General features: G+C 39.2%; 1 pseudogene; it reads right to left on the minus strand.

Moving 5' to 3' along the window:
• Positions 1 to 3,541: 3,541 nt before the first annotated feature.
• On the minus strand, positions 3,542 to 4,215 carry LOC141576232 (ferritin heavy chain pseudogene; annotated as a pseudogene).
• Positions 4,216 to 16,784: the final 12,569 nt, after the last annotated feature.

Raw genomic sequence — 16,784 nt, forward strand, 5'->3', positions numbered from 1 at the left:
GATGGCATCAATATCCCACACAGGAGTGAGAATAAATATTTAGAGACACTTTCCCGGTGAAGGATTATAGAGACTGCTTTAAAATTAGAGTGCACAATGCAATTTTAATTTTTTTCTATCTCACTTATATTTCACAGAGTTCTTTTGTATTCTAGAGGCTAGATGTCTTATAAAATTGAAATATGTTCTTTTCATCTGTATTTATACCTACAAATAGAAATTTTAAGAGGTTAAAAGTGTATCAGTCTAGATTCGAGAATATGGGGAAAATAAAATTCTTTTTTCACTTGACTTTTTTCAACACGAAAATAACTTTTATTGCCACTTTAATGTAAAGAAACATTGGTGAATATGCAACTGATGTTTAAGGCATAATTAATAGCACTGTCTTTTCTATAATAATTTATCACATTCAAGAGACTTGTGAATAATCTATGCAGTGCCATTTTATAAATGCTTTAAAACAGATGATAGCATATTATTAGAAACTGCTTCAAACATGAAGGATAAAAAATCAAGCCTCCTAATGACTGACTTAGAATCTATGTTCTTATTATTCAAGTTGCTTTTATCATTTCTAAATGTTACCTCCAATTAAAATGCAGCTGCCATTTGTTATTTATTTTTGCCCACAAGTAAGATGTGAGACAAACTCAGAGACAGGAGAGGTCCTCAAAGCAGGCAGAGAAAGACATATATTGAACAAACACCAAGTTTGACAACGAAGAGTGAAGGGACAATTGAATTTTCTGGAGACTGAACTCCAAAGGCCATGATTCTCATTTTTAAGAAAATGTTCAAGTGTAGTCTTGGGGAAATGTGGAAGGAAATTACTGCTTAGCAAAATTTGTTCATATTTTACTAAATGCTTTAAAGCAGTCTGGTAGCTTTAAAAAGACTCAAGTCTTTGAACACAGGATACAAAGTGTGTAAATATATATATATATACACACACTTACTTTTTTAAACTGAAGGATAGTCAGTTTACAATATTGTGTCAATTTCTGGTGTACAGCACAATGCTTCAGTCATACTTCGTTTTATATTTTTAAGTTTGATCTTTGTAAATTACACTTGGCCCAGAAGAGAGAAAATGTTTTGAGTATTTTTTCCAAGATATGGACAACTTTAGAGTTTACATAGGAAAGCATTTCATCTGGTCAAATAGAGATTGGATTGAGAGAGGGGAAAAGTTTTTAAAGGCAAACTGCAAAACAAACACCTAGAGAAGCAGGTCAGTAATTGCCTTGGGAATTCTTTCACTTGGAAATAATTTCTTTCTACTTAGAGTCATGAAGACAAGGTAATAGGCTACGCCCCTCCACAACTAGAAAGGAGAAACCAGAGGCCACATTCAGGTTAGAACAGGCTAATTTTGAGATAAACTCTGAGCGAAGGTAGTCACAGTGTGGAATGAAGTAATGGTCGAGGTGGGTGTTCCAGCACCTTATCTCATCCTCTTGAATGTCAGCTTCCCTGGCTGGGGGGCTGGCTGTACCATATTCTCTCCACTGTCTGTGTGGTCACCTTATCCCCTCGCATGAACCCAATACCATCAAGAGGCTGATGTCTCCCATATGTGTATTTTCAAACCTGACTTCCCACCTTGTTACTGAACCAAACTTAGGTCTCCTTTCCTGATGCGCAGTGAAGTCAGTCTACTGGGACCAGGTTGTGGTGAAGTAAGTACAGCATTTATTACAGGCCAAGCAATGAGAACCAGCATGTCATGCTGGAAAGATCTGAATTCCCCAGTGGCTTTCAGGGAAGGGTTTTTAGGGACATTGTGAAGACTAGGCTCACAATGTGTATGATCAGCTTGTGCTCATTCTCTGATTGGTTGGTAGTGAGGTAACAGCATGATGTTTCAGGAATCTCAATCATCAGCCTTCTGGTTCTAACCATCCTGGGTTCTACATGCTTGTGGTCAGCAGGCAGTTAACATTTTCCACTGGGTGGGATTTTAGTATCTGCAAAACAACTCAGGGATATGTTCAGGATATTATCTACAGCCATTGAAGAGGAAGTAAAGGTCCTTGACTTGGTTTTATGGCTAAACTATTATTATCTGGTCTTCCTTGACTCTTTTCCTTTGTTTCTCCATTTTCTCATTTCTGTGATTAAATTTGCTCTTTGGAATTCAGGGAAGGCCTAGAAGGCTCACGATCTTCTACAAACAAGAGGAGGACACAGTGGGGTCTGTTCCTAGGAAGGCCCCAAAGGGTCCTGCCTGATTTCCACCTGAGCTCCAGATTTAGTTTTCTGGCTACCTGCAAGAAATTTCCACTTGCATATCTAGTAGGCATCTCATAATTTATATGACATGCCTTTGCCCATCCTTTTTGGCTCCCTGCCAAAGACCCCAGATTAATGAATAGCAACACCTTGAACCCAGGTATTCAATTGCAAACCCTGAACCCTGCATTATTTTCCCAATTTCCCATTGCTCACCTTTGGCCCATAAACAAAGCTTATCTCATGTCCAAAATCCATCTGGAATTTGTGTAGGTCTCTTCATTTTCTCCGTGACCACCACAAGTGAAACCACCATTGTGTCTATGGACCTGCTCCAGTATCTCCTAACTTATCTCCCAGCCTCCACTCTCCTGCTCCCCTGACATTCTTCAAAGCAATGAGAATCCTGGGTTTTATTCAGGGAGATTTATTCTACTTTATATTCAATAGCACAAATTTCACCTTTGCCATGACCTTTAATTTTTAAGCCCTTCTAATGAGGTAGTTTGAGGTTTTTGTGGTATTCTGTTCCTTTAGTGGAAGAAAGGGTACAATGGAAGGAAAAATACATATCTTTGGATGTTTTGTAAGGGCAATATGCATAACTGGCAGGGTGACCTGGGAAGTCACTTCTGCATCTATGGGAACGTCACCTAAGGCTCAGTTACCATTATCCTTGTTGGCAGGGGTGAGACTGTCAAGGACGGACTCTGCATACCTGCTTCTAGGACCTCCAGGCTGCTGCCCAGAAGCAACACACGCTAAGATTTCATAATGAGCTAAACGTTTTCACGTCAAGTTGAAGACACCCTTATTTTGCTCCCTGTCCATTCTCACTCTCACTTCTCCTTAAGAGTTCACCAGTATTATACATTCCATACTATGTTTAAATATAATATTACCACACACAGGTGTCACGTAGACTAGGACCTCAGATGACCCCTCCCCCACCTACTCACTCATTGTTCATCAGAGGAACACTGATTTTGTGTATTCAATGGTTCCATGCAGTACCTTCTCCCTCCATCCATGGAGACCCCGAGCTGCATGTGGACAGGTCATGGGTGGGTGGAGAGACTCCTGCATACCTGTTTTAAACTTACAAAGTGAGAGATGTGCACAAGCAAATCAACCAGAGACCTTTATCTATTTAAGAACCAATACCTTTATTGGAAGAAATGGTAACAATGAAAGAAGAAAAATTTAAGTGAACTTTTTTTTTTGCAAGGGCAATATTGCCGTATGCATGCCAGGCAGGGTGACCTCGGGAAGTCACCCCGTGACCACGGGGAACTCCAGTCCAGGCTCAGTTCTTGTCGCTGTCGCCCAGGGTGAGCTTGTCGAAGAGGTACTCTGCCATGCCGACTTCCGGGGTCCCCATCTTGTGCAGGGTGGTGATGTGGTCCCCCAGCTCCTTGATGAACTCGACCTGCTGGTTCAGGCAGTGGCTCTGCAGGAAGTGGCACAGGTGGGCGTCGCTCTTGTCGCTGGCCAGCTGGTGCAGGTGGAGCAGGCTCTGGTTGACGCGCTTCTCCAGGCGCAAGGCGCACTGCATGGCCTGGAGGCCGTTCTCCCAGGCATCGCGTCTGGCTCCCTGATGTCGTGGAAGCAGAGGCGGCCCCCGCGCTGGTTCTGCAGGCGCATCAGGCTCTCGGCCCGTTCCCCCAGGTGCCGCGAGCGCCGCAGGAAGAAGCTGGCCAAGTGCTTCAAGGCCACGTCGTCGCGGTCGAGGTAGAAGGCCATGGCCAGGCACACGTAGGAGGCGTGGAGCTCCAGGGTGACGGGGCTGTTGGTGGCGGCCTGGCAGTCGGGGTGGTAGTTCTGACGCCCCTGCGAGGGCCCCGCGGGCGTCATGGCTGGCGGCAGGGGGCGCGGCGGGCCTGAAGGCCAAGGTCGAGGAGGTGCCGAAGCGGGTGACTCAGAGCATCCCTTGGGTGGGCGATGAGGGTGGCCGGAGGCAGGTGACTCCGGTCAGGGCGGAAGCTCTGGGATGGACCGGAATGTGGTTCCCTTACCTGGGCTTGAGATGGGGAGGGGATGACTAGTTGTGGGCAGAGGGGGGTTGGGGGGAGGGGGGAGAAGAGGGGCCAAGGGGGCGGGGTGCGAGTGCGGTATTCAAGGCTCCATCCAAGCCTGGGTGAGGCAGGAAGACTGCCCTGAGCATGTGGCCTGTATGATATTTTAAAATGTTACTCATGAATATAAGTGCAACTGTTTTGAGTTAACCACTTGCTTAATTTCTTTATTTCTTTGAGCAACTTATTTAAATAGTATCTTGTTGTTGTTGTTCAAATGTTGGCATTTTATTTCATTTAATTCTTCTTCTGCTTAATAATTTCCCAATCTTTTCAAGACAGCTTTCTTGCCGTTATTTTATATATGCTTGATTTTATCTATCTCTCTGTGTATACACATGCACACATATATGTATATATACATATATATTAGTGTATGTGTATACACACATATAGGTATGTATATATACATATATTGGTACATTTTATACAATCACATTATCAGATAAATTCTTTTTGCAATTAGAAGCAATATAAATAATCAGCCCACATATCTTTTGTTTCATTGACTACTCCATGACTTCTTTTCACTACCTTTAATTTCTATAGTTTATATTAAATTGCATAAATATATTAAATAACACAAATAATTTTAAAAAGACCTGATGCATATCTTTAGGAATTTTAGTTTGCTCTCTCTGTTGGAAGAATAGTAGGTTGAGACATAAGCTTTCATAATCACAATAATTCTGGAAATAATTCTTACTACTGATTTGGCAGCTCCAATTAATGTGATTGTTTCGTCAAACGTAGTGTTTTTGTGGTATCCTCGGTTATGTTTGCTATCCCAGAGCCCTATTTGGAGGGCAGCTAGCTTCAGTGACTTCAGCCAGTCGCACTGCTGATAGCCTCTTCACTCAGTTCCTGGACCTCAGTAACTCCAGTGATCTCCACCTTTCTCTTTCTGTTCGTGGTCAAGTTCATACTTCTCTGATAGCCGAGCACCACCTCCAGAGTCTCAGCGAATCTTTCCACCTCTCCAGGTTTACCCTTTTTGAAGTCGTTCTTCACTCCCTCTGTTCTCTCTCATTTCTTAATGTCTCAGCACAGTGCTAGAAACACAGTGCCCCACCTGGCTTACCAGTGCCCTTCCTCCCGGGTGAGTGCACACTTCTCTTTTCTCCGTCAGAAAACGAAAGGCTTAGGTGCAGTGTGAGAGAAAGCACTTCCCCGTCTGCGTGTATCATCCCTCCAACCTCTTTTGTACTCCGACTGCCACTCAGCAAACCCTGAATTTAAGCCCTGAATTATGTTCTGTGGAATGAGCCACAGTGGTAGGAAATACCACTGATCTCGAATTGTCTTTGTATCACCCCTCCAGTTTTGCTCCAGGGGTATTTAAAATACTAATACTACTGAATGATTTTATGCGTACTAAGAGATTGTAATCATGTTTCTCACATATTGTATTTTTCATCATTACCTCCTAGGAAAGTAAGCAATAGTAAAATATATATTATAACTAAGAGAAATCTAAAACTTAAAAACCCACTTTTCTCAGGGAAAACCAGCAAACAAGCACGGGCTGGGACCTTGCATTTCCGTGAAGGAAATATGCACATGTGTAAACGAAAGCATTTCATCTGGGTTTTCTTTAATGAAGAATATGAAACTAAGTATAAACACAGAATGAGAAAACTTCAGAGCAGATCATATGTTTAAAAATACGATTATAGGCCCATAAAGTGAAATGCTTGTGGTCAGTATTTGTACTAGCCAGGGTTCTCCAGAGAAACAGAATCAAGAGGATTAATTACTGAAAAGAATTGGCTCATACAATTATGGAGGCAAACTAGACCCAAGATCTGCAGTCAGAAGTCTAGAGACGCAGGAGTGCCTGGATAGGAGGAGAACCGAGAGGAGCTGATGCTTTAGTTTAAGTCTGGAGGCAAGGAAAAACTAGTGTCCTGGATTAAAGGCAGGAGGAATTCTCTTATTCAAAAGAGGGTTAGTCTTTTTGTTCTGTTGAGACTTTCATCTGATTAGATGAGGCTCATCCACATTAAGGAGGGCAGTCTGCTTTACTCAGTCTACCAAATTGAGATTCTTTCAAGTTTTATTGAGGTATCATTTGCATGTAACATTGTATTAGTCCAAGGTATGCAACATGATGATTCTATATATGTATATGTTGCAGAATGATGACCGCAATAAGTTTAGTCAGCGTTAATCACCTCACATAGTTACACAGTTGTTTCTCTTGTGATGAGAACTTTGAAGATCTACTCTCTTAGCAACTTTCAAACATATAATAAGTACTGTGAACTATAGTCACCATGCTGTACATTACATTCCCAGAACTTATTTATCTTATAATTGGACATTTTTACCTTTCTACCACCTTTACTTATTTCCTCCACTTCCCACCCCCACCTCTGGCCACCACCAATCTGTTCTCTGTATCTGTGAGTTCATTGTAGATATCATTTATAAGTGATAGCACACAGTGTTTGTCTCTGTCTGACTCATTTCCCTTAGCATAATACCCTCAACGTCCACCCACGTTGGTGCAGTTGGCAGGATTCCCTTCGTTTTTGTGACTGAATAAGATTCTATGGTACATGTGTACATTTTCTTTATCCGTTTCATCGTTGGACACTCGGGTTGTTTCCATGCCTTGGCTATTGTAAGTAATCTGCAATGAACATAGGGGTACAGATACCTTTTTAAGATAGTGATTTCATTTCCTTCAGCTATATACCCAGGAATGGAATGCTGGATTCCTATTCTGGTATTTCTGTTTATACGAATAGTAGTTCATATTGTATTTAGTAGTTCATAGTAGTATTTATATGAGTATATGGTAGTTCTGCTTATAATTTTTGAGGCCCCCTCCATGTTTTCCATAGTGACTCTACCAATTTACATTCCCGTTAGCAGTGCATAAGGCTTCCCTTTCTCAGCATCCTCACAATCCCTTGTTGTTTTTTGTCTTTTTGATGATAGACGTTCTAACAGGTGTGAGGTGATGTCGCATTGTGGTTTTGATTTGCATTTCCCTGATGATGAGTGATGTTGATCATCTTTTCATGTGCCTGTTGCCTGTTTGGATGTCTTCTTTGTAAAAATGTCTATTTATTTCCTCTGCCCATTTTTAAATCAGATTGTTTGGTCTTTTACTCTTGAGTTGTGTGAGTTCTTTATATATTTTGGATAGTAACCCTTTATCTAGTACATGGTTTGAAAATATCTTCTCCCGTTGCATTGGTTGCCTTTTCATTTTGTTGATGGTTTCCTTTGCTGTGCAGAAGCTTTCTAGTTTGATGTAATCCCACTTGTTTATTTTCTGTTTCGTTGACTTTGCTTTTGGTGTCACATCTGAAAAAATCATCACCATGACTTTGGTGTTAAGGAGCTTACCCTCCTGTGTTTTCTTCTAGGAATGTTATTTCTTCAGGTCTTAAGGTCAAATTTTGAATGCAGTTTGAGCTGATTTTTGTATGTGGTGTGAGATGAGGGTTCAATTTCCTTCTTTTGCATATGGCTATGCAGTTTTCCTAACACCACTTATTGAAGTGACTATCCCTTCCCTACTGTATATTTTTGCCTGTTTTGTTGTAAATTAATTGACCATATATATGTGGGGTTATTTATGGTCTTTTTTATTCTGTTCCATTGATCTATGTGTCTGTTTTTATGCCAGTGCCATATTATATTGATGACTATAGTTTTGTGATATAGCTCAAAGTCAGGAATTATGGTACCTCCAGCTTTGTTCTTCTTTCTCAAGATTTATTTGGCTGTTTGGGTTCTTTGTGTTTCCATACAAATTTTAGGATTGTTTTTTTCTATTTCTGTGAGTCATTGGAATTTTGATAGAGATTGCATTGAATCTGTAGATTGCTTTGGGTATTACGGATATTTTAACAATATTAATTTTTGCATTCCATGGGCATGGAATATCTATCCATTTATTTGTGTCTTCCTCAATTTCCTTCATCACTGTTTTATAGTTTTGAAAGTACAGATCTTTCATCTCCTTGATTAAATTTGTTTATGTGTATTTGTTATTTTTGTTGCAATCGTAAATGGGATTGTTTTCTTAATTTGTCTTTCTTATAATTTGTTGTTATCTTATAGAAATGCAACTGATTTTTGTATGTTGATTTTGTATCCTACAGACTTACTAAATCTGTTTATTGGTTCTAACAGCTTTTGGGTGGAGTCTTTAGGGTTTTCTATATATAATATGTCATCTGCCCATAGAAACATTTTTACTTCTTCCTTCCTAATTTAGATTCCCTTTGTTTCTTTTTATTGACTGATTCCTCTGGCTAGGACTCCTAGTACCTTGTTGAATGAAAAAGGTGAACATGGGCATCCTTGTCCAATTCAGTTGTTGTTCTCGTCCAGAAACACCCTTAGAGACATACCCAGAATAATGTTTGAGCAAATACCTCAACACCCCATGGCCCGGTCAAACTGACACATGAAATTAACCATCATAGTAGTATTCACCGTAAACGCAGAGTCTGCAAATAAAATTTCTAGTGTTGTACTCTGTGAAAACTCTTTGTTTTGACTTTCAGTTCCCTTCACCATTCAAAAATGTAATGAAACTAACAGTTACTGAACTGATACTAGTAAGTTTATACTCAGTGTCATTGATTAGGTGTCATTCACTTATTCAGTATATTTCTATTGAATGCCTTTTTTATGCCAGGTATTTTAGATGTTTTACCAAATCTTGTTCTATAGACTCTTCATGTTTGCATTGTTTTGCAGCTAAGTGCTCTTCAGTGTTCCATGTAATCCCTTCTTTAAAAACTAATAGTGCAGCAGGCTCGATGATACATTCACAAGGAAGTGGACCAAACATTGCAGCATTTGGCTTATCATCTCTCTCTCTATGAACACACACACACGTATATGATGTGCATGCATACGTATAGACGAACTATTTAATTAGTGGTAGTGAAAAGTGCACCGGTTCAGAATCAATTTTATCTGTCTCTTGACTGTTCACTCTACATTATTACCCATATTTCATAGGTAAAGAAATTATGAATTAAAGAGTATGTAACATGCTGAAGCACACATCTTGTAAATAGCAGAGCCTGACGTTCTGAACTGGATTCTTGTCTAGGTAGTTTGGAAAGTTTGGCTGGACTGTGAGCTCCTTTGGAAGAAACACTGTGTTTAACTTGTTTGATGCTAAGTTTCATGTAGTAGGGGCTCAGAAATATGAACTAAAGATTGAGTGGTCTTTTAAAGTTTTAGTTTCATTATTTCTCCAAGAAAACAATGAGTGAGAGTGGATGTTGAATATGTATTTAAACTGTTTCCCTTAGGAGGAAAAAAAAAAAAAAATCAAAGATACCCGATGGTGACAGATTGTTCTTATAATTTTACTTTAATATGCACAAACATAAAACTTGGTATAAAAATCTGTAACTTAGAAGTATGCTTTTATAGCTGTAAACCTAATCATTTATAAATATATGCAAGTAAAACTGTAAACATAATAAGATTAAAATTAAGAAATTCCAACTGTGCTTCAGATTACACTTTTTGTCTTACACACAATCAGTTCTCACTGAGAACAGATCTAGTTGACGAGATGCAAGTCTTCTTTGGAGAGTGCCATGCCTGTGCCCCGATATCCATGAAGCAGCTCAGCTCCCTGTCACCCTTCCTTACTGAAACGGCTGGCCCACTTTAGTTCATACGATGACTCATAATGTAATTTTGCTTTCAGGTAGTAGAAGCTATCATTCAAATACTGTCTGTCCAATGTTTTTTTAAGTAGCTTGTGAAAAGTGAAGTAATGCTGATGCAGTTTGTTGATTTCATCAAGTACCATTGAAAGTCTCAGTAACTGAAGGTGCTGAAGTTTCATTCTGTCAAACTACTTTTCGTTTCCCAGTCATCACTTTAAAAGGAAGTTTTAGTCTTTGCAGCTGGTAAAATAAGTCAGTGTGACTGTAAGGGTGGACGTGGGTCAGTTGTCTTTTTTGCGTTAGGACGTGCCAACCTAGCAGCAATCACGTGCCCCATGATTCAAAACGCACACGCAAGCGTGGACACGGAGTTTCTGTGGCTGCACCGAGCTATAGAGAGATCAAGATAATCCTGAAAATGCTTCCGGTAATTTTCCATGTAGATGTAAACACAAGAACAGATCCGTGGAATTCACAAATAAGGAGAGAAGACGCTGAGTTAGAATGGCATGAACACACCATATAGCTAGCCGGTAACTATTTAGGACCCAGTACTTGTCCAGCTTTGTGTTAAAGGCTGAATGACTGCAGTGGGCAGTGACTGTTCTTCCGGACCCTAGAGTCTGTTTCAGTTCCCTTTGTTCACCGACAGAATGTATGTATGACCACTGGAAAATTAGTCACTAATGTATTAATAATAGTGTATGTATAAATAGATTTACCTTGAAATATCCACATTATTCAATAATATTTGTTTGAAATCTTTACTTCTGTTGACGCAGATACAGACATTGCTGCAGAAGTTCTCATACCTTTTCCTACACAGCAGTTATGTTTAGGGAGAATGTATTTGGTGGGATGATACTAGTTAACCTAAAAATCCCAGGTGGTTGAAGCTGTAGATATTTTCTTTCACTAAAATCAAGTGTGAAGTTTATCCAAACAAGTTAGAGAAAAAAGCGTAACCCTTAAAAATGTTCCTTATGGTTCCATACCGTACTATACAATTAACCCAATGTGTTAATAGAATAAACATATTTAATGTGATGACTGTTCTTCATAATTTGACATGAGTAATGTGTGTCCACTTTTTAATTTTCTAAATATTTATTCCACACTCTGTGACTTATTTGCTGACTTTCTCTTTTATAAAAATATGATAGTGACCTCAACCAACCAATGTTAAAACTCATCAAGAAGTAAATGTTTTGTAAAGTGTTTCCTGTGTATTATTCACATTCATTACCTTTCCTCTGTGCTCTTCATATTTCAATATTTGTTCCTACATGAAAAATAAACAATGTCCTTTGACTTATTTTCTTGAAGCCTTTTGCCATTTTCCAAATACATCTCTGAATAATTAAGGTCAGTTAAACATATTTAGAGTTTCAAGTTTCTAGGCAGTATTTCATATGTAGTAGCTTTCTGCCAAAATGATTTTAAACTTCATTTATTGTAAAGTGAATTAATAGACTGGCATATTTTCTTTAAGTAGAAAGGTTATCAACATGCTGTTGCTAATGCAGATGGTGTTCTTAAGTTATGATTTCTTACGTGACAAACAACCCGTGAGGAGAAGTTCATTAATAATCTGCTAAGTGGTGTGAGCTCTATGACTCGATTCTCCATTAGTAACTTACCCCTAGATTTTCTCCTGCCAGAAAAGTGCTGATTCCTCAAGACCCTTGGCAGTAATATGAATTTATACATTATATATAAATACATATATACATCAGAGGAGAAATGGAGCTCAAACACAAACCTAGCATTCCTGTACAGGACGTGAAATGAAGATACGTTGTGGAGTAATTGGTGGATTTGGGAAGGAAGCTGAGGTCAAAGGCAGCCTATTAGAAAGGGAAGAGGCTATTGAAACTGGGAATTGAGGGGACGAGAACTACTGAAAGAAATTTTTTTAAATTGTTTATTGATTTACAATGTTAGTTTTGGTGATACAGCAAAGTGATTCAGTTATACATATACATACATTGTATATATTCTTTTCAGATTCTTTTCCATTATATGATATTATAAGAAATTGAATATAGTTCCCTGTGCTATACAGTAGGTCCTTGTCTATGTATTTTATATATAGTAATGGGTGTCTTTTAATCCCCAACCCCTAATTTATCCCTCCCTGCCCTTTCCCCTTTCGTAACCATGGTTTATTTTCTGTGTCTGTGAGTCTGTTTATGGTTTGTAAGTAGAATATGTGTCATCTTTTTAGATTCCGCATGTAAGTGCTAGCATGTGGTATTTGTCTTTCTCTGTCTGACTTACTTCCCTCAATATGATAATCTGTAGGTCCATCCACGTTGCTGCAAATGACATTATTTCATTCTTTTTTATGGGTGAGTAACATTCCATTGTGTGTGTGTGTGTGTGTGTGTGTGTGTGTGTGTGTGTACATATACATACATACATACCACGGCTTCTTTATCCAGTCATCTGTCGATGGACGTTTAGGTTGTTTCCATGTCTTGGCGACTGTAAGTAGTGCTTCTGTGAACATTGGGGTGCATGTATCTTTTCGAATGATGGTTTTCTCCAGATATATGCTCAGGAGTGGGATTGCTGGATCATAGGGTAGGTCAATTTTTAGGTTTTTAAGGAACCTCCATACTATCCTCCATAGTAGTTGTAACAATTTACATTCCCACTAACAGTGTAGGGGGGTTCCTTTTTCTCCACAGCCTCTCCAACATTTATTATTTGTAGACTTTTTAATGATGGCCATTCTGACTGGTGTGGGGTGATAGCTCATTGTGGTTGGATTTACATTTCTCTAATAATTATTGATACTGAGCATCTTTTCCTGTGCCTGTTGGCCATCTGGATGTCTTCTTGGGAGGAATGTCTGTTTAGGTCTTCTGTCCAGTTTTTGATTGGGTAGTGTTTTTTTCTTATATGAAGCTGTATGAGTTGTTTGTATATTTTAAAATTAGTCCCTTGTCAGTTGTGTTGTTTGCAGATAATCTTCTCCCATTCTGTTGGTTGTCTTCTCATTTTGTTTATGTTTCCTTTGCCATGCAAAAGCTTTTAAGTTTAATTAGGTCCCATTTGTTTATTTTTACTTGTATCTCCATTACTCTAGGAGCTGTTTGGAAAAAAAAATATTGCTGAAATTCATGTCAAAGAGTGTTCTGCCTGTGTTTGCCTCTACAAGTTTTATAGTATCCACTCTTACATTTAGTTCTTTAATCCATTTTGAGTTTATTTTTGTATATGGTGTTAGAGAATGTTGTAATTTCGTTCTTTACAGGTAGCTGTCCAGTTTTCCCAGCACCGCTTATTAAAGAGACTATCTTTTCTCCATTGTATATTCTTGCTTCCTTTGTCATAGACTAACTCACCATAAGTGCGTGGGTTTATTTCTGGACTTTCTATCCTGTTCATTGATGGATGTGTCTGTTTCTGTGCCAGTAGCATACTGTTTGATGACTGTAGCCTTAAGGGATAACCCTGTTCGCTTTGGCCGTCTGTGTGGTGAAGTCCCTGGCCTGGAGTAGACAGGAAAGCTGTGCTGAGAGCAGCTTCTGGTGGCAGGAATATTATTTCCTTGTCCTTGCAGCTATTACATAGAAACATTACTTAGCATTCCTCAGATGTTAACTCTCAAGGACCAAAAAAAAAAAAAAAAAAAAAAAAAAAAACCAGTAATGACAACTGGAAATGTCAGTTGCAAGTCCAAAATAACCTATTTACAACTGCTTCCCTATTTCACGAGTTCTCCATCAATTATCCATGCTTTACTTCCCCCCTAAATCATCAATTTTGTCCTTAGTCACATGTATTCCTCAGTTATGCTTTACGGAAGTGCAGTTTTCCCAGTACAGCCCTTCCCCTGAATTCTTTTTTCTTTTCCACATTAATGATTTCTAATTTTGAGAAAAAAAGACAATAGCATATAAAGGACTCAAGGCACAGAATTCCTCACATTATTAAAAGCAATTCCTGGATCATTAGTGATTGATAAATACATTGGTCACATCGATGTAAGTATTGTAATCAGTTTGTCTCCAGAGACTGCAGCTACTGGAAGGAAGAACATAATCAGTTTATTCACTTGTTACAAATGCAGAAGGGGCAAATGGAAGTAGGAAGAGCAAGATTTTGTGCAGAACCAAGAGTCTGCTTCCTTTTCTTTCCCGATACGGTGTTCTAGAAGCCATGGTGTTGATTTTCCTAGCCAGGCTATTTGGCATGTTTGGTTAGGTTTCATTCTAAATTAAACCAGTGCATGGGAGTAAATGTCTGTATGGGGCACTTGGTTTTATAAAACTCTATTTCATAGCTGAATGATGTAGAGCATCCCTCATAGTAGCTTCTTGTGAGAGAGCGCTATTGGGTCAAATGAACAAGAGAAAACAGGCAATAGTATGATATTACAACTCTTTTTGGAAAATAACATTTCAATTCACATTTCATGACAGATTCAGTAACACCATGGAAAACCATGATGTGTGTATGTGTGTATGAAATGCATACATTTGTATGCACATATTAGGTTTTAATGACTCTTGTTTCATGTTTGCTAAAATTTGTACCTTAATATGGGTTGTGGTATGAAATATATGTGTATATATACACATCTATATACGCCAGGTAAAGTAGACATTAGTGGGAGCATGTATCTTAGCTGATGGCGTGTGTGTGCGTTCTGTGCATCTTTAATTCTTTAAAAAATACAAATGTTGTACTAGGTGCCATGGATTAAGATTCACTCAGCCCTAGGAGAAAACTGAGGTTATTGATTATTCTGCATTTTTCATACTCATAATATGAAATGATTCAGGAAAAATTTTGCTAGCTACTAAAAATAAGCTAAGATTTTTAATTTTAATCTCTCAACAAGTTCTGTGTAATGTACACATCACTCTTGGGAATTTAGATTACTCATGATCTGTATTTTCAGTATGCTGCCACCTCGTTTAACGGACGTAGGTGCAGAATGAGCGCAATAAGCATTCTTTACTCCCTTCTTAGGCGTCGGTGAGTGACGTGGGGTTCTGTGTCAAATGGTCGTCAGTTGAAAGCCTGACTCCATCCTTGCAAGTTGTGTGAACTTGCCTATAGTGATTTACTCATCAGAAAAATGGTACTGATGTAAGATGTTGTGAGGATTACATGAGGTGATGCATTTAAGATGATACTAATATTGCGGCTCATCGATTGCAGTCAATACATGGTAGCTATTGTTTTAGGAACTAGACTGACCCTGAGAAAGTAGTCTACTGATTATATAAAAGCTCATCTTAATTTTTAAATTTTAGACTCTTCTATTTCAACTCTAGATGGTTAATATAATACTGTTTCTCTTTCCTCTTCTTTTGTTCTTTTTCTTTTCTAGCTAGTCACTGAAATCTCTTACGTTATTTCTGGGGGAAAGGTTAGCAAGAAATGCAGTTCCAAAATATGTATAGCTCTCAGAATCAATACATTCCAAAGATTAGTATAAGAAAGAAGAATTAAGCTTCAAAAAGTAGCTTGTAAACATATAAATTTATTATAGCCCATAGGCATTTCTAATATTATTGTCCTGAATTGCTATTTTAATTTCAAGCATATCTATCTTTTCACTCTAACAAAATTGTAAACTTCCTGAGGTCAAGGACATTAAATTATGTCTATTTCTATTGCAGAGCTTTCTCAACTTGGGGAAGAATAATAATAATAATAATAATAATAATAATAATAATAATAATAATAATAATAATAATAATAATAATAATAATAATGCTGCAAAGGGTAGTAGATCTTACTTTTAATCATTTTGTTTTCAATTTTCTCAGTATACTAGTAAAGTAATAGATCTTATTTTAAATTATGTTAAGAGTATAGACCTTTAGTCTGTTGAATACAAATCCATTAAATACTGGTATTCTGTACTGTATTTTGAAAAATATGATAGGTCACAAAGTTGAATATGTTTTTATGTAAGGAAATGAAGGAAAGAATGCAAATATGCAATGTCTAGTAATCTGAGTGATTTTGAAGTTAGTTACTTCACCCAGATGCTAGAAAGTCTGGTTGAGGGAGTGAAGTCTGCAAGATGGCGGAATAGGAGGTTCGGGGCTTTAGTCTCCCTCACTGAAAGAGCAGCTAGCAACTATCCACAGACAAGAATGCCTCTGTGAAAAAAGTCCCAGAACCTGGAAGTGAGGCTGAAGCACCCTCCTGTGGAGCACGAAGCAGCTTCCCAGTTGACCACACAGCTCCTCCCGCAGATCAGCACAGAGCCGCACCAAGAGGTTTCTCCAGTGGGAAAGAGACCCCAGTGTGAACATCCCGGTTCCTCAGCATTCTGGAAAGCTCCCTACGAGGTCCACTTCTGTCCATCTCATTAGGAGAAAAGGGAGGACTAGACCACCTGAGATCAGTTTGAAATAAAAGAGGAGGGGGCGGGGCTCCCCGCATCCAGCAAGTAGGTCTTGATGGACTGTGGACCTGATGGCGGTGGTGTCCCGACGGAGAGCACAGCCGGCAGTTCTGTCCCCCTGTGGAGTGGAGCCATGCATCTTGTCTGGCCGAGGAGCGTGTCAGCAGCTCAGCTCTACCCAGATGGGGTCCCCAGCCGGCTGACTGGCTCAGCCATGGAACCCGTGCTGTGGCCCCACTGAGGCAGGGTCAGAAGCCAGCGGCCCCGTCCAGCTGCAGAGCACAGCCCCGGGTCTTGCCCAGCCAGGAAGCCCAAACAGTGACCCTGTGAAATCTTGGAGCCCAGCGCCCGGGCCTGCCTGGCTTTGGAGCCCAGCATACAGCCCGCTTGATGGCTGAGCAGATTTTCCATTATGCAGGCAATGGAGCCGAGAGA

This window comes from Camelus bactrianus, chromosome X (assembly GCF_048773025.1).
Source record: "Camelus bactrianus isolate YW-2024 breed Bactrian camel chromosome X, ASM4877302v1, whole genome shotgun sequence".
Lineage (NCBI taxonomy): Eukaryota > Metazoa > Chordata > Mammalia > Artiodactyla > Camelidae > Camelus > Camelus bactrianus.